The following is a 16,595-nucleotide window of genomic DNA, read 5'->3' on the forward strand; positions in this document are numbered from 1 at the left end:
AGTAGAGAGTTATCGGGTGCACACACTAGCACATCATCCATGTAATGAAGGATGATGGCCTCCCCTCTCTGGGCACGCACCTGGGACAGCAATGAAGCCACATACCACTGGCAGATGGAGGGACTACATTTTAATCCCTGGGGCAAAACTCTCCAGTGGTAACGCTTCATTGGGGCCTCTCGATTGATGGTAGGAACCGAGAAGGCAAACCGTGGGGCATCCTCTGGGTGTAGGGGTATATGAAAGAAACAATCCTTGATGTCTAGAACAGCCAATTGCCAGTCTCTGGGAAGCATTGTTGGAGAAGGCATTCCAGGTTGGAGAGACCCCATGTCTTCAATTACTTTGTTTATTTCCCGGAGGTCATGGAGCAGCCTCCACTTGTCTTTGCCTGGTTTCTTTACTACAAAAATCGGGAAATTCCATGCACTTGTGGTCTCTTCTATGTGGCCTTTAGCCAATTGTTCCTCCACAAGCTCCTCAAGCGCCCTGAGCTTCTCCTTACTCATGGGCCACTATGCTACCCACTTTGGGGTATCATCTAGCCATTTCAACTTTTGGGTAGGGCGCCCCACAGTGGCCGCTTCTAAAAATCCCGAGGAGTTTTAGGGATAATTAATTTTTCCCCCCACTGCGACATGGTGTCTCTCCCCCATAGAGGGCATTTATAATCTGTAACAAATGGACGGATGCTAGCCAATTTTCCATCCGGCCCCTCAATTTGTACTATGCTTTTTGATATTTTTGCCAATTTTACTCCTCCTACACCCTGGATTCTGCCTGCCACAGGCTGAAGTTCCCAATGTGACGGCCACATCCTTTCAGGTATGATAGTCACATCAGCACCCGTGTCCAGTACCCCCTCCACATGGAGGTGATCTGATCCACGGGTTAGGTTGCACGCCAGAGAGGGCTTGTCCTCACCCACCACTTCTGCCCAGTAGACTTCAGGTGATTTTCCATCTACTGGGACCTCCTGTGGAACAGGAATGGCCTGGGCAAGGATTTGTCCCTCAGCCAGGTAATATGGTGGTAGAGGACATCGTGCCAAGAGAATGAGGCCAGTTATGCTTCCCTTGATGGTCATGGGAACCACCTCAATCTCTAGGGGTGTGTGTGCTGTGTCACCGACAGCAAAGTACTCACTGTCCAGTTTCATGTGGTTTAACGTCACGTCCTGTGTACTGTTAGGTAAGTCCACTGTTATGACTGTCCAATCAGGTGACCTGAAATGAAAACCTCTGGTAGTCACAAGCCTAAGACGGCCTAGTGACTTCCAAACCTTGTTAACTGAACATTTGATATTTTCATTGACATACATCCCCACACCCTCTATCCCATCCTCCCCCTTTTTGTTTATGAAGAGAGAGTCTTTTGCCAGTGTGGAGCCCGCAGTATTTATAGCCGAGCGCGCTATGGTGTTAATGGCGGGTACGCGCTGTACAATTAGTTTTTTTGTTTGTTGGTTTTCTTCTGTTTCTGGTTGTGTGGACAGTCCCTGGCGAAGTGTCCTGGCTGCTTGCACTGGAAGCAGATGATGTGCTGCAGTTGCTCTGGTGTCACTGGTTGTTTCTTGGCTTCCGGTGTTACAGCTGCCATGGTCCTTGGGTGTGCCAGTCCTGGATTTCTTTCGTGTCCACTGAACAGTTCTGCTTTCCTGGCGCAAGCTTCAATCATCTGTGCTAAGCTAGGTGCTGGCTCCAGGGGAAGGCCAAGGATAACCCTACGGCAGGTTTCATTAGCATTCCTCTGAGCCATTTCTTTAATTAATTCAGCTTGTAATATTGGATCAGACACTTGTCTTTCTACTTGCATACGAAGGCGGTCCACAAACTGTAAGAAACTCTCAGAAGTAAACTGTTTAATGTTAATATAACTGCCTTTAGTATCTACTGTTGGTAATTGATTAAAGGCTTTTTCTGCAGCATTGCATATCTTATCTAAAACAGACTTAGATAGTACTCTGGTTTGGTTTTCAGGGCAATGCCAATCTTTCTCCCCACATAGGTGTTCATATGTGATATCATTATTATCAGCATCCTTTGCATTATCTGAGCTTTTTAAAAGCTCTTGTAAAAGCACTTTTAAAGATCTTTTCCATAGGCTTTCCCATAGATCATATTCGGAAGGAGTTAACAGACACCGGAAAAGCTCTTTGATATCATATGGAACCAGTTCGTTTGAATTAAAAGTGGCTCTCATTATGCCTTTAAAGATTTCACTATTCCTACCAAATTCTCTTTGCACTTTACAAATTTCTTTTTTATCTTGGTAGGACAAAGGTTGATAACTTCTTTTTCCGTTTCTCTTACCAAGATAAACTACAGGAGCAACTGATGGTACATACTCTTTCTCCTGGTGCTGACTTTCAGGTTTGGGCATTCCCCCCCCACCGGGCCCAGGAGGCTGCCCACCCCCCCCCCACCACGGGAGCACCATCCATCCCCCAGGGGCTGTGGGCTGATCCCTCCCCACCCCCACCCCCTCCGGCATGGAACCCAGCAGGGGCTCCATCGACCTCCCCCACCCTGCAGCAGCTTGGAGGGAAGGAATGTGAAACCGGAGAGGGGGAGGGGTGGTGGAATTCAGGATTGCAACACCTGTGGGCGGGGTCGACAGGTACCAGGCAGGACAGGGTCTTGGAGGGGGGAGGGGGCGGTGGAGCCGAGGGCAGGGAGGAGTTATGGGAGGGGACAGGCTTAGGGGCTGGGACCAGAGGGTAAAGGGGGTTGCGGGATGAAGGAGGAGACACGTGGCTGACACCATATCGGCCCTCCCCCACTCCCTGAACCGCATGTCCAATGCTATCTGGGACCCCAACCTGTCCAGATACGGCCACGTGTTCGTGGCCCGCGGGGGAAGGGAACAAGGAAGGAGAGCTGATAATTTTAGAAAAATCATCAGAACCGGGATACTGGGGGGGATTTGGGGTTTCAGCACAGTTACAGCCGTGTTGAGCATGCTGCATTTCCAAGGGAGACCCTGGGGTGCTTTCCAGGTTATGGTTATAGGGATTTTTGGAACGGGAAGGTGAGCTTGAATCATTTTGCTGCTGCTGTCTGTTGTTTTCTGTCTGAATTAAAACTTTCCGAATTTGTAAGAATATCGGAAGGAATACAGAGGCAGTTTTATCTCCATTTTCTACTTTTAAAGTCAATAAATTCCCTATTTCATCCCAAAATGAAATCGAATTTACATTTTGCAATTCAAGGTCCGATATTTCAACAGACAGCCAGCTGGCAAAACGGGCTAGTTTTTTATTAGATATTAAAACATTTCCTGAACTTAGTATTTCTTTGAGTTGTTTTGTTATACTCTTTTGTAAAGCAGATTGCTGTATCCCCATAGTGTTAGCAATTTGCACTATATCTAGCCCACTACCGTTAAAACACAGGAAAGGAGTTAGTTGTTAAGACGTACACCACGGTTTTCAGGCTTTACTAGATGCAGAACCGATGTTAATTTCGCCGTTTTTTGTCAGCAAAACCTATGTGTGGCGCCCGCGCCGCTATAGGGACCGCCCCCGCGCCGCAAACACCCGTAAAAACCGCAAAAACGGAAAAAAAACCCCCTGTGTCGCAGCTTTGAAACCGATCAAAGCTGCCTGCCTGCCGCGCCGCGCCTGGGGTGGCCGCGTCCAGCCCCCCCCAGCCCCCGCGCCGCACCACGTGGCCGAGGGCTTCCAAGCTGCGCGCGCTGCAAACACACCCGTGCCGCCTGTCCTTCCGAGGACGGCTCCGGGCCGGCAAAATGCCACCGGTGAGACGTCCCCCGCGGAGCTCCGGGAACCCCCCCGCCGGAAAGGGACGCTTAACTCACCTTTTCTCTTGCAGGCAGACACGTCTGTGTACACGGTAGTGGATCCACGTCGTGAACCGACCTGTCTGGGATTGACAGGCTGCCGGTTCGTGCTGAAAAGTCTTCGAACTGCACAAAATGCAGCTTAAAGAAATTTTAGCTAGTTGATCAGCTCCTATGCTGGTCGAATCCCGAAATTAGGGATCACAGCGAAACGTGGGTGCTTTAAAGAAACACGCACGTGGGGCGCCAACTGTTACTGCTTCTTCCCGGCCGATTACAGAGTCTTTCACCTTCCACCGGTCTAGCTCAGGTGTTGGGATGATATTCCTCTGGGCCTTAGCCACAAAGACGTAGATAAGATATCAAAAGAGGCTCTTTCCCCTGATAAAGTTACAGGTTTATTTCTCGTGGGTAGTGAGTGAAAAGGGAAGGGAAAAGAGAGGGGGGAAAAAAGAGAGAACGGGAAAAGAGTGGGGAAAAAAGTGCGGGAAAGAGTGGGGGAAAAAATGCGGGAAAGAGAGCGAGGTCAGCGGGTCCTGACCTTTTCTAGGGTCTGGAAAGGGGGGGCGGGGAGAAATTGGATCCCAGCCAGCTCTGTGTGGCCAGGAGGGGAGAGGGACCAAGATACAGGGCACAGCAGGGGTCACGGGATGTACCATTTACAATGTATCTAGGGAACGCAACAGGTACTCCTTCTGCATCTGGCTCATCTCCTTCCCCTGCCTACTCTGGGTGGTTTCTTTCTGAAGTGGGCTGTGGGGCAGGGTCAGTCTCTGCAGCAGCATCCCGATTTCCTGGGGTAGGTATCAGGGTTGTTATCCAAGCCAATCTCCCCTGATCTCTGACTGCTAAATAGAACAGGCATATCAGCAACACCAACCACTGTATGATATCATTAGCATTTAGAGTGGATCTGAACTCCTTCAAATCTGGTGGAGAGGACTTAAAAAACTGAGTGATGGGTTGGGAGTACATTTCCCCTGCTGTCACTTCCTCACAGTAAGTACCATTATTGAAGTAAACCCCAAAACTACACACTTAAGAGTGCAAAAGCTCTGAATCCATGTGGCTGTCTTCCAGAGAAAGTTAAAAATCCATTAATTTCTCTGCTGATCAACCCACAGAATGAACTGGATAATAGCCACAATAACCTCAGTGATAAGACCCATGTTCAAAAAAGGGCTTGCAAATGGGAGAGATATAGCAGTGACCACATGGAGCCCAAACCAGGGTAAGCGGGACAGCATGGTGTCACCTGCCACAAAACTTAGGTAACTGAAGAGAGCTGTTAATCCTTTTTCACCCTCCTCTCAATGCTCTCAGGCCCAAATCTGTCTTGGCCTGAAAGACAGGTATTTGCCAAAAGAGACAGTAGCCTCTCTTTGAAATGGAAAGCATAAACCCCCCCTCCCTTCACTTGACTATAATTTTGAAATCAAGGGGCTCTCAGGTATGGGGGGTAGGAATAGCAGTTCTTTACTAATATATCTAACAAGACAAACAGAACCAACAGCTATAAAATTAACAACCAACAGAACAATAACTCAGTTCTAGTCCTTTTTTGGCCGCAGACACCCTCTCCTTGCCCTGCAGTTACCGGAGCTGTGGGCAGGTCCCGTCCCCGCAGCTGCGGGAGGACCGGGGCAATGGCTGCGGCCTCGTCCCGGGTGGGAGAGGGATGGGCAGAGACTTCTCTGCTCACGGTGTCGGTCACGGTGCCCAGCAGGGTGTCCGGAGCCGGGAGACTGAAAGCGGGAAAGGGAGCAGTGCGGTGTCCCACAGCAGAGAACGCGGCTCCCGGCGCTGGGATGGCGAGGGGGTGGCGACAGCAGCACCGGCGTCTTTCCTCCGACTCCACGAGCGAGAGAGAGAGCGACTCCCAAACCTCTCCTTTACCTGCTGCCTGCACATCGCGGTGTTTCCCCCTCTTCCCTCCCCCTCCCCTCGAGGGAAAACCAGCCGGCTGAGCCAGGGGGTAGCCACAGCTTCTTAGCATAACAATGGGGAAAATTCCACAGAGAGAAAAAGGGGAACACCCAACCTCCAACAAACAGTCATATTCACTTCATAATATTTGTATGTGTTATAGGGAAACAAAAGTATTTTGTCCATAGTTTAAAAAAAGAGAAATTTTAGTTCATGACTTTTCTCCTTTCTTTATTTAGGATTTGACTTTTCTTTTTGTTTTCTTTTGGTGTTTTTATATTGTTTCTGTGTATATTACTATTTTGTCTTTGTTGTTGTTGTTGTTTTTTTCAATTTAGGAGCGAAAATAAAGTATCTGTAAGTTTTATTCTGGGCATTGAAAGAGTTAATACCTTGCCCAGGCAGCAGAGGGTTTTGTGATTCTTATCAGGTGGGGCAGTCGGAGTTATTTAGGATAAAGAGTCCTTCAAGGCCACGCTGGGGGCTGGGTGAGGACTGTAGGGTTCAGTCAGAGGAGCCGTGATGAGTTTCTGGTTTCATGGCTGTTCTCCGGCGCCCGCTGCACTCAATTCCAGCCACGGGCCGGGGGTTCTTCCTCCACCCTGCCCAGCAGGGCACCACCAGAAGATAGGATTGAACACAGAAGATTTTCTGGGGTTGAAAGTCAACAAATCCACTCTCCCTAAGGAGTTCCCAATGTCAGTTTGGGTCCCAATGGACGTTCCTGCCCCAGCATTCATCCAGGTGCCCACAGGGAGACAGGATGATGCAGAGCCCCCCCAGCCACGTGTCTTCCCAACACGGATCACCAGGACCACGGATCACCAGGGCTCTGCCCAACGGGGGTCACTGGGGATCATCCAACACCGATCCTCCCATGGGGGATGGAGCTGGAGCAGAGCACGAAGCTCTTCCCACACTCGGGGCACTCACAGGGCTTCCCTTAGTGGGGCCTCCGTTGGTGTTGGGTCAAGGTTGAGCTCTGTGAGAAGCTCTTCCCACACTCAGGAGACTCGTAGGGCCTCTCCCCAGTGTGGATGCGCCGGTGGCTGATGAGGTGGGAGTTGCGTCTGAATCCCTTCCCGCAGTCGGGGCAGCGGAAGGGCCTCTCCTCTGTGTGAATCCGCTCATGTAGAAGGAGATTTGAGCTGGTGTGAAACCTCTTCCCACACTTTGGACACTCGTAGGGCCTCTCCCCAGTGTGGATGCGCTGGTGTTTTCTCAGACTGGAACTCCACCCAAAGTTCTTCCCACATTCCAAGCAGGTGTAGGGCCGTTCCCCTGCATGGATCACCTGGTGCTGCATCAGATGAGAAATAGTCCTGAAGCTCGTCCTGCATTTCCCACACTCATAGGGCCGTTCCCCAGTGTGGATCCTCTGGTGCCGGATCAGGTGGGAGCTCCACCTGAAACCCTTCCCACATTCCAAGCACTTGTGGGGCTTCTCCCCTCCAGGAGGCTTCTCCACCAGCTCTGAGCTCTGCCTGGATCTCCGGCCGCCTTCCCGGCTCAGGGAGGGTCTTTCCTCCTCACAGCTCCCTGGGCTGGGTGTGCAGCCCCTCCTCGAGAGGGATCTCCGGGGCTTTTCCTCGTCCTCCATCTGCCAATGCCTTGGGAATGAAAAATCCTGGTTTGGGGAGAGAACAAGAGAAAACAGCTCCTAGGACTGGGAGTTCCTCCTTGCCAAAGTGCAAATCACGAAGTCACTGTGCATCTTGTGTCTGTAAGAACCTCCAAAACATCAAGATTCAGCACAAAATCTCCAAACATCATGACAAAGATCAAAAACTCTCCAAACATCAAGACTCAGCCAAAACTCACTGCAAAATACAAGGATTCAGACCCAGCAAAAAAAACAAAGAATCAACATTTAGGCCAAAAAAACTCAGAAACACCAAAGTTCACCCCTCTGAAAATCGTGGATCCTCCTCTCCGGTCACCTGCTAAATGTTGGGGGGGGACCAACGCCCTGGGACTGGAGGGACGCTGTAGATAGAGGGAGGTTTGGAATCTTGTGCTGCTTCCCGTTTCAACTTCTCCTTCTCCTCCTGTGAACCTGCTCTTCCTCACATTCCTCTCCCTCCTATTCTTATTCGACCTCCTGCACAATCCCACCTTCTCCTCCCACGTGCATCCTTTGACCATTTTGTTCTTCATCCCTGCTTCTCCTTCCCTTCTCCTGCTGCCCCCAGTCCCAGCACCCACTGCCGGCTCCCTCTTCCCCCCAAACCCACAGCATCCCAGCGCAGGGGCAGCGATGGAGCTGGGGCAGCTCGGGCTGGGGCAGCGCTGGGCTCTCGGCCGCTCCCGCCCGCACTCGCTCCCCACTGCAGCCGCTGCCGCCACCACAGCGCGGGGGGGCCCGGCCTTGGCGCTCCCCCCCTCCCACCTCCCCAAATTCCCATCCAGGGGGGCGCTGGGGCCAGGAGACAGACGAGTGACAGATCAGGGGGGCTGGGAAGAGTCGGCAGCCAGAGAGCACTGAAAATCTCAGCAGGGACTACAGTGGCATCTTCGGGGACTAAACATGGCAGGGCACCCATGGAGGGTAGAAAGGGAAAGCCAGGAAGGGCTCCTGGCCAAAGGGATGATGATCCCAAAATATCTCTGAAGCGTCCCTTGGGAGCATCTGGAGGGAGTTTGCACATTCTCCCAGAGGTAATCAAGGACAGGGACACTCATGGGGGCAATCAGGCAAGTCCAGAAGAGATTGATACAAAAAGGGATGGATGCTGTTGGTTTTCTGGGAAGGCATTGGGTGAAGAGGAGTGTGCAGGAATATGGTTCAGGCAAGATGCAGCAGGAGCAATCTATCTGGGAAAAAAAATGAAGGATGGTAAAGAGGGGGTAGAGAAAAATACTGAGGATGGGGATGTTTTTCAGCAGGCTCTTATCCTCACAAGTTGCCAGCTGCTGCAGATCCTTTGTATCCCCGGTTGCCAGGACAGGCACACAAGGAGGTCAGGATTGCAGGGGGTTTCTCTGTGCTGGGCAGCGGCAGGAGCGGGCGCAGAGGGGCGGCACCGGGAGCACGGGCTGGGGGCCTGTGGGGAGCTGCGGGGCCGGGCCGGGGCTGTGGGGCAGCCGGGGCTCAGCGCCGGGCGCTGCCTGAGCCCAGCACCCCCCGGCAATTGCAGGCCCGGCAGTGGCCCCCGGCCCCCAGGAGGCTGCGGGACGCCCCGGCCGCTGCCCGGCCCCGTGGAGCTGCCGGCCCTGCCCGCCGGGGGGGCCGCGTTTGGACACTGCGGCAGGACAGGCACCGGCTCTGGGATACGGGCTGGCCACGGCAGCCACAGCACAAGGAGCAGCGGCACGAAGGAACAGCTGGGAAATGGGCAGTGGACATGCAAGGATGTAGATCAGCTTTTAAGGACTTTCTCTGGGTCAGTGCAGAAAGGAATGATTTAGCAGAAAGCTCAGCAGCTGTCAGAGGATGAGCACCCCCAGGCACTGAGGGGGCTGCAGGAGGGGCAGAAGAAGCCCCTGGAGCACTTGGTCACAAAGGCACAGCAGGGGAATGCAAGAAGGGAGGAGGAAAAGGCCAAGGGGAAGGCAAAGGCCATGGCAGAGTTTCTACAGCCCCTGAGGGATGAACCCCAGGGCCCAAGGGGGCCCCAGCACCCAGGGGCTCTCACATCCTTACACCATCTTCAACCAGGTGCCCTCCTCACACTGCCACCATTCAGTCCTTGATGGCAAAGATGCTTTCTGGGGATGCCCACTGACACAGGATGGTAAACTGGATTTTGCCTTCGAGTGGGAACAAGAGGTAGAAGGGAAAATGGGAAAAGACATGGACGGTCCTTCTGCAGGGATGCACGGAAGCACCAGCCTTATTGGGGCAAGCCTTGCAGAAAATATCACAAGAATTTACCCCACCCCCAGGGATTGGGTTAATGCAGGATGGGGATGACTTGCTGCAATCAGGAGGACAAGAAGTGGTAGAAGAAGCCCCTGGGAAATGGCTGAACGTTCAGGCGAAAAAGCATCTTTGAGTATTTGAAAAAAAAACCGCAAATGCTGGAGAAAAAGGTGAAATATTTGGGACATGGTTTGACTGAAGGTTTGTGGTGTATTGACCCAGAGAGGGTCTGGAGAATCTCAGAAGTAATCCAGGACTGAAAAGGAGGTGCAAGAATTCTGAGCATTAATAGGAAACTGCAGGACCTGAATTGAGAGTTCTCTGTTCTACCCATAACATTGTATCACTTTCTAAACCCCAAAAACCTCAATGTTGTGGTATGGACAGAAGAAAAGCAACAAATAAAATGAAAATGAAAAAAAACAGAGAAAATGAAAAATAACAAAATGATTGGTGCCCCAGCTATAGCTCTTCCATACTCAGAAAATAAATTTGAATCCTAGGTGTGTTATAAGTACATATTATATTATTGGCTTTTTGCAAATATTAAAATGAATGCTCTCTGTTGGAAAACTTTCCTGTATGAACATAGTTTATTTTAGATCTGCGATTAACACAACTTAGAAATACTAGTGGTAAATATATTTCTTTGAACTACAACATTTTGATGTGAAAAGCTTTTGTTCATGTAACTAACTCAGAGAATGGTAAAAAAGATAATCAGGAAATTCTTCACATTCCTGGATTATGGGATACCAAAACCCCAGGGAAGGAAAAAATAATGATTTACAGGTTGGAGGGGAATGATTCTGAATAATGCATGAAGGTCTATGAATATGCAACATGTTGCTGCATTTAGAAGTGTTTTCTGAGTCAGTGTGTGCCCTTGGCTGAAGGCCAAGCATCCGGCCATTATAACCTTTGGCCAGAGCCAGGGCAGATATTCAATTCTCTCCCTTGGAATTGATCTTTGCAATTCCTTACCCTGGGAATTCTCCACCTAGTGCGGGCTGGAGATAAGGGATGTATATTTCAAGCAGTCTGTGGCCAGAATCCTGTCTCTTGTGAAATCTCTGCCACAGGAAGCTGGGCTGGCACAGAGCCTGCCTTGGCACTTTGCTGTTCACAGCATCCACCCAGGACTCTGCCTCTCAATTACACTCACACACTGGGCTGCCTGCCATTCCATTGTTGCAAAATACACCAACTCTAAATTTATTTAATATTCCATTTTACTAGTCAGGTTCGGTTTGCCTTTGTCTTAGGAAAGAAATTTTAAAAGGTATTTTTTATGGACTGTCAGACCACTCAACAGAGATGAGTTTAACATCTCAACAGACTGGGAATAGCCCAAAAGATATCCACAAAGAAAATAAACATCAAGGAACATCAATGAAACATCAGCAACCATCAAGGAACACGCAGACACTGCCCCTGGCCGAGATGGAGACACCTGGTCTGGAAAAGACTGAGAAAGAAATCCAGGAATGCGGATCTAATTAACATCAGAAGAGGAGAAATCCGCCTGCAATAGGAAACCAAATACTAAGAACTACACAACCTGGAAGGAATAAACACTAAACCAATGGATTTCAATGGGTCCAGACTCTAAAACGTTTAGGAAAATTCTACTAAAATTCACGTCTCATGGAATGATTTTCTCTGCACACCCGGGCTATGTGTGGATGAAATTATTTCTGTTGCTCATCCTGACCAGAATCAAGTAATGCTTTGACTCTAACACTAAAGACATTATTGAAGAGTTTTTGTTTTTCCTGCAGTTCCAGTGACAAGATTACACAATTAGAGAATTTTTCATATTAATCCTACTTTTATTTTATCAGTTAGGTTTGGACCAGGGGTGTGACAAGCAATTTTTACTCCTAGGAGAAGATGTAGAAAAGACTTGCTTGCACTGGAATATTTTTCTCTATATTTGTGGCTGACTCTTAATGATGGCAGAATTTCGGAATGGATCTTTAGAAGCTCACCTTTAAGTTGCATTTTGCAAACGTAGAAGAGTATTAATCGTAAGGCTTTAACACATAAATAGTTAATACAAAATAGTTTAAAAAAAAAAAGAAAAATAAAGCAGATTGTGAGGGTGGACGTGTGAATCACCTAAGGGCTGCTCTGGAAGAAAATCCTAGTTCCAGGCAGCCAGCAGAGGAGTTTTAGAAATGCAAATTACCATTGCTCTGGAAATGTGTGGACAATGCCCCAGGGACTTCTTGCCAGGGGGAGGAATTTCCCTGAGTCCATCTGCCCCTCACCCCCAGCTCTGCCTGCTTGCACAGATGGAATTTGCACAACTAAAGGCAGAGCCCATAGTTAGGATATCTGACTGCAACAGAAACTGGTTAAGCTGCAAAGGGAAACAGCAAAAGGAGAATATTGAGCAAATTTCATGAAAAAAGTGTGTGTGGGGGGGGGATCATCCCTCTCCCCAAAGCACTGGGGTGTTTTTGCTAGTCCAGAGAAATCACTTGGGAATCCAAACATTTGATGATTTAATCAGAGAAAAGGGGTCAATTGATGCAGCCCTGGCTGGAAGGAGCACCCAAAAAAGGGAAAAAGATGAACGGCCACCAGAACAAATCCTACAACACCATGGACCAGCCCCTGGGATCCCTAACGAATTCATATCAGGACACAGAAAACCCATCCATAATTTGAGTGGCATAATTAGGTTAAAAAGTATCCTTGAAATAATAACCAAGCAGACAGCTCCAGCTCCTGACCTTCCTGCTGACCAAGCCGCTGAAATGAGGAACGAGACATTTCACCATGGGATGGAATCAGATTATCTACTTACAGAAGAAGGAGGAGTTTGTGGAAAATTAAGTGACACAAACGGCTGTTTGCAAACACATGATAACCGAAAAGTGGTGAAACAGATAGCAAAGGAAATAAGAAATTATTTCACGTACCAGTCCAAACAGGGAAAGGATGGGAATGGGACACGTTTTCATGGTTTCCTGGCAGACCATGGCTTAAACGAATGCTGCTCCTCCTCTGATGTGCAGCAGCAACTCTCATCTTTTTACCATGCACGACACCTTGCGCCAAACAGGATGCAGGAAGAGATTGAGTCAATGGAAATTAAAAGTTTGTAAAAGCAATTCTTGAGAAAATGAGAAAAGGAGGGATTGAAAGCAGTAAGATTAATATCGTAGTAGGGGTGCATATTAACGAGGACATGCAGTAGGCGGATCGGGAAGTCTGAACCTTCCAAGTATCTCAGCCAGAGGGGAATGGGACAGGGAGACGCAGCCGGGAAAATGAGGATAAAAAGGAGGCGGCGTTTTAGAGACCGCATGGCAAATGCCGCATGGCCTGTCCCTTTGTTCAGGAATAAAGTCACTTTTACAGGACTCCTCTGTCTCCTGCGGGCACACAAACCTCTGGCCACGGGAATTTTCCCGCACAGCCCCGGGCACAGGGCAGACACCTCTGTGCCACCCACAGCAACCGGGACGAGCCAGCGCTGCTCCGGCACCGGCTCCTGCCGAGGCCCCAGCGGGAAGGAGACCGCGGGCAGCCGCTCCCGCAGCGCCCTCAGCCCAGCGCCAACACGGGCCGGCACCGGCACAACCAACCCGCCAGAGCCCCCTGCCGCCCCCGAGGCCCGCAGCGAGCCCCGAGCCCCCGCACAACCGAGCGCGGCTCCCACCTGCGCTGGGGCCGCCTCCGAGCTCCGCCGCCGCCTGTGGCTGAGGAATTCGATGGGATGTGTTGCCTTAACCTTTCTGACCACTCCCAGCCCATCTATGCCAGCATTCAAGCCCTGAAAGAAGGTGTCAATAAACTTCGGGTAGATAATGGGTACGACTGGCTGAACTGGCTCTTAGGGCACTGGGGACTCACTGGCTGGGTTAGGAATTTAGTTCAAATAGGTTTGTATGTATTAGGCATCATATTATGCATTGTAGTAGTTATTCCTTGTATTTTACAGTGTGTTAAGAATTTAATAGACAAATCGCTGAAGAGTGTATTTTCAGTTAAAAGAAACGGGAGAGATGTGGATATGGGTAATGCAAATGAGACTGATAGTACTGCAGATTTAATCAGCAAATGCAGCCTGACAACGAGGATGCCTGGCAAGAGCAAACAGAGACCTGACTGCAAGAGGACTGGATCAAGTCTGGGTTATGGGAAATAAGATTTTACTAAGTCCAAATGTAAAGTTTGTCTATGTGAGAGTTTGTCTATATAAGGTTTGTCTATGTGATTGTAGTAAAATATTACCAGCCTTCCTGTAAATGGTATATAAGCACATGTAGTGCTCAGTAAAAATTGGATTTTGATCACCATTCAGTGTCCCCATCTCTCTCTCATCGTCGATAGTTCAAGTACTCCCAGTGGGGTCCTGGAAAGAGAATGGTGGCACATCTACTGCCTGCTACCCCCTCTAGGCAATATTCAACTGTTTAGTTCACAGACTCATCTTCTAGCACTCTTAGTGGGGTCAGCAGAGCCACTTCCCACTGGTGGGGGCAAAGAGCACCCTCTGTGCCTTTGTGGTGGGAGCAGACAGTGTTGTCTCAAAGGAAAGGTCAGAGAGAGACCAAGCTGGACCTCTGCCTCCTGCCCCTCACCCCACAAGGGCAGGAGGGCACAAAACTGAGAATGCTTTTTTTCTTTTCGGTCCTGTCTTTCCCAGGAGCTTGACTAGTTTGAAGGAGAGGATTCGAAGGATTTCTTGAGGATCACTGCCAGTGCACAGCACACATGGCATCCCTCACCCCTTACATCATCATGGGATGGAGGGGTAGGAACCAACAACAGCCCTACCCCACTGCTCCAGAAGCCAAAATCCCCACGCAAGCATTTAGTTATGGCCTTCTTAGAGAACCACATTCCCACCCAAATCTTCCCCTCTGCAGCAGCTCATTCCCACAGGAACTGGCAGAGCAGATGGGGTTTGGACATTGGCTGGCTTCCATTGCACTCCTTGCCCTGGAGCTGGCACGGCAGGAGAAGGGCTCTGGTGAACCTTCTCCTCCTCCCATGTAGGCTCTAACCCAGCTGCCAGAACTTCAAGTTCTCAGAGCACTTCTGGGCTCTGAGCAGTGGCCACGGGAGGAGGAGATGCAACTCCAAAGGCAGCAGTTCCCAGGCCCAGCTCCTGCCATCCCAGTGGGGCTGTTCGGTGGTTCAGGAGAGGAAGGGAAGGGCAAGTGCAGGTGGCAGTAGCTCATTTCAGACTGAAAGAGGGAAAGGTAATTTATTCACTTGGAAATCCCTGCATTCAAGCTCTGATCCTAAACTGAAAGAGAAGTAGCACCTGCTCGTGTTAAATTTGGGTGAAGAACAACTGTTACATTGGATATGGTAAGCAGTTCAATTATCTGAGGGAAAATGTACAGCAAAAATCAGCATTCACAGAGAGACAGAAAACAGCAGGAGTTGGCAAAAGGGAGGAGGAAAAGAAAGCACACCCCAAGCCAGTGTTTCACCCAAATCCAGGATTTTCTGTTTGTAAGGACTGGAGTCCCCCCAGGTCTCTCCCCCCAATAAACGGGACCGGGTGAACTGGGAAGCTTTACTGGGAACACTGGAGCAGCTGTGCTTGGGCAGAATGACAGCGGGGCTGTGTGTGGGACACACGACTCCTCTAAAATCAGTGTGGGGATGTGTTAGAGTCATTAAGTCAAGAATTTCTCTGAATTCTTCAGAGAGAGATCAGAGTGCAGGGATTGAATTAAAGTCTTTAGATGGATTGAAATATGTTAAGCCTCTCACACATAAAGCAGAGGTGAAGGTTTAGGTTGTAGCACGAGGGAGCAATAAGTAAGTAAATGGAATAAGTTTTAAGTGCTTTTAGGGAGTAAAAGGTCTTAGACGCCAGAGAAGTAGTACATGTTCTAGTGAAGGTTGAAAGACATGCTAGTGTTTCCTCCGAGGCTCCAAGAACCTCGCTTCAGACATAATAGAGTTAGAGTTAAGAATATTGCTTACATTTTTCAGTTAGAACAAGATAGGCCATGTACATAGTTTATATGTAGCACTTCACCACTCTGTGGATCCCAATGGAATTAGGCTCTCTGATGGAGGGCATCCACAGACCCCTTGGAGATGGATCCCAGTGGCATACTGTGGATGCTCTACATCTCTGTCTTCTTGGTGCTCAGGGTCCCCCACAAACACGGAGTTCAGGGGGTCCATACACACTGGGGGCAGGTGGGAAGGCCCAGGTTCCTCCCCTGGCAGGGACAAGTCTGACACAGGCTCTGGCAGCAGCCTCTGGCTCTGCTGCATCCCTTTGCATCAGGAGCAGTGCTCTGCTGCAAGGCCTCAGCAGTGAGTCTGGGCAGCGCTTTGGGGCTCTTGGATGGATTCTGGCACCTCCTCAGCTGCCCCTCACGGCAATGTGCCGTGGATGTGGCCTTCCCGGGGTGGGGATTTTCCAGTGGAGCCAGTTTGTGTGAGGGAGGATGGGTGTTCAGTGCCTGTGGGCAGAGGTTCCCCCACAGCCCCAGAACTCTCCTCCTCCCTGGCTGGCTGTGGGCAGTGTGTGCAAACGTGGCCTCAGCAGATGAGCCTGTGGGCTACGGCCTCCCCCAGCCCCAGCCTGGCCCAAGCTGATTTTCAGGACAGCTGCTGGCTTTGCCTTGCTTTGGATACATTCTCCTGCCTCAGTCTCGTGTCCTTGTCCCTAGACCAGAGGTAATTGATCAATGGTGTCACCTTGATGGTACCTCAGGTGCTGTTAGGCCGCTCAAGTCCCAGGCCAAAGCTGCAGTCAGGTGAAGGAGGGCTGGGCTGGGCTGGTCTCAGCCTCTTTATTCAGTTTAGCCATAATGTGCAAATCTCCTTCCTGGCAGCGTTTAAGCCATTGCCCATAACATTTCAGTGTGTGACAGCGCTGCTGTGCCCAGAGCCCTGTGAGGCCCAGTGGCCCAGGACAGACCCCCCCGAGCCCCACAGTGCCAGGCCTGGCTTTGCAGGCTGGGCTGTGCGGGGCCAGAGGAATTGGCCGGATGGACGCAGGCAGGGAGTTGTG

Source organism: Sturnus vulgaris, unplaced genomic scaffold, assembly GCF_052056855.1.
Source record: "Sturnus vulgaris isolate bStuVul1 unplaced genomic scaffold, bStuVul1.hap1 Scaffold_194, whole genome shotgun sequence".
Taxonomy (NCBI): Eukaryota; Metazoa; Chordata; class Aves; order Passeriformes; family Sturnidae; genus Sturnus; species Sturnus vulgaris.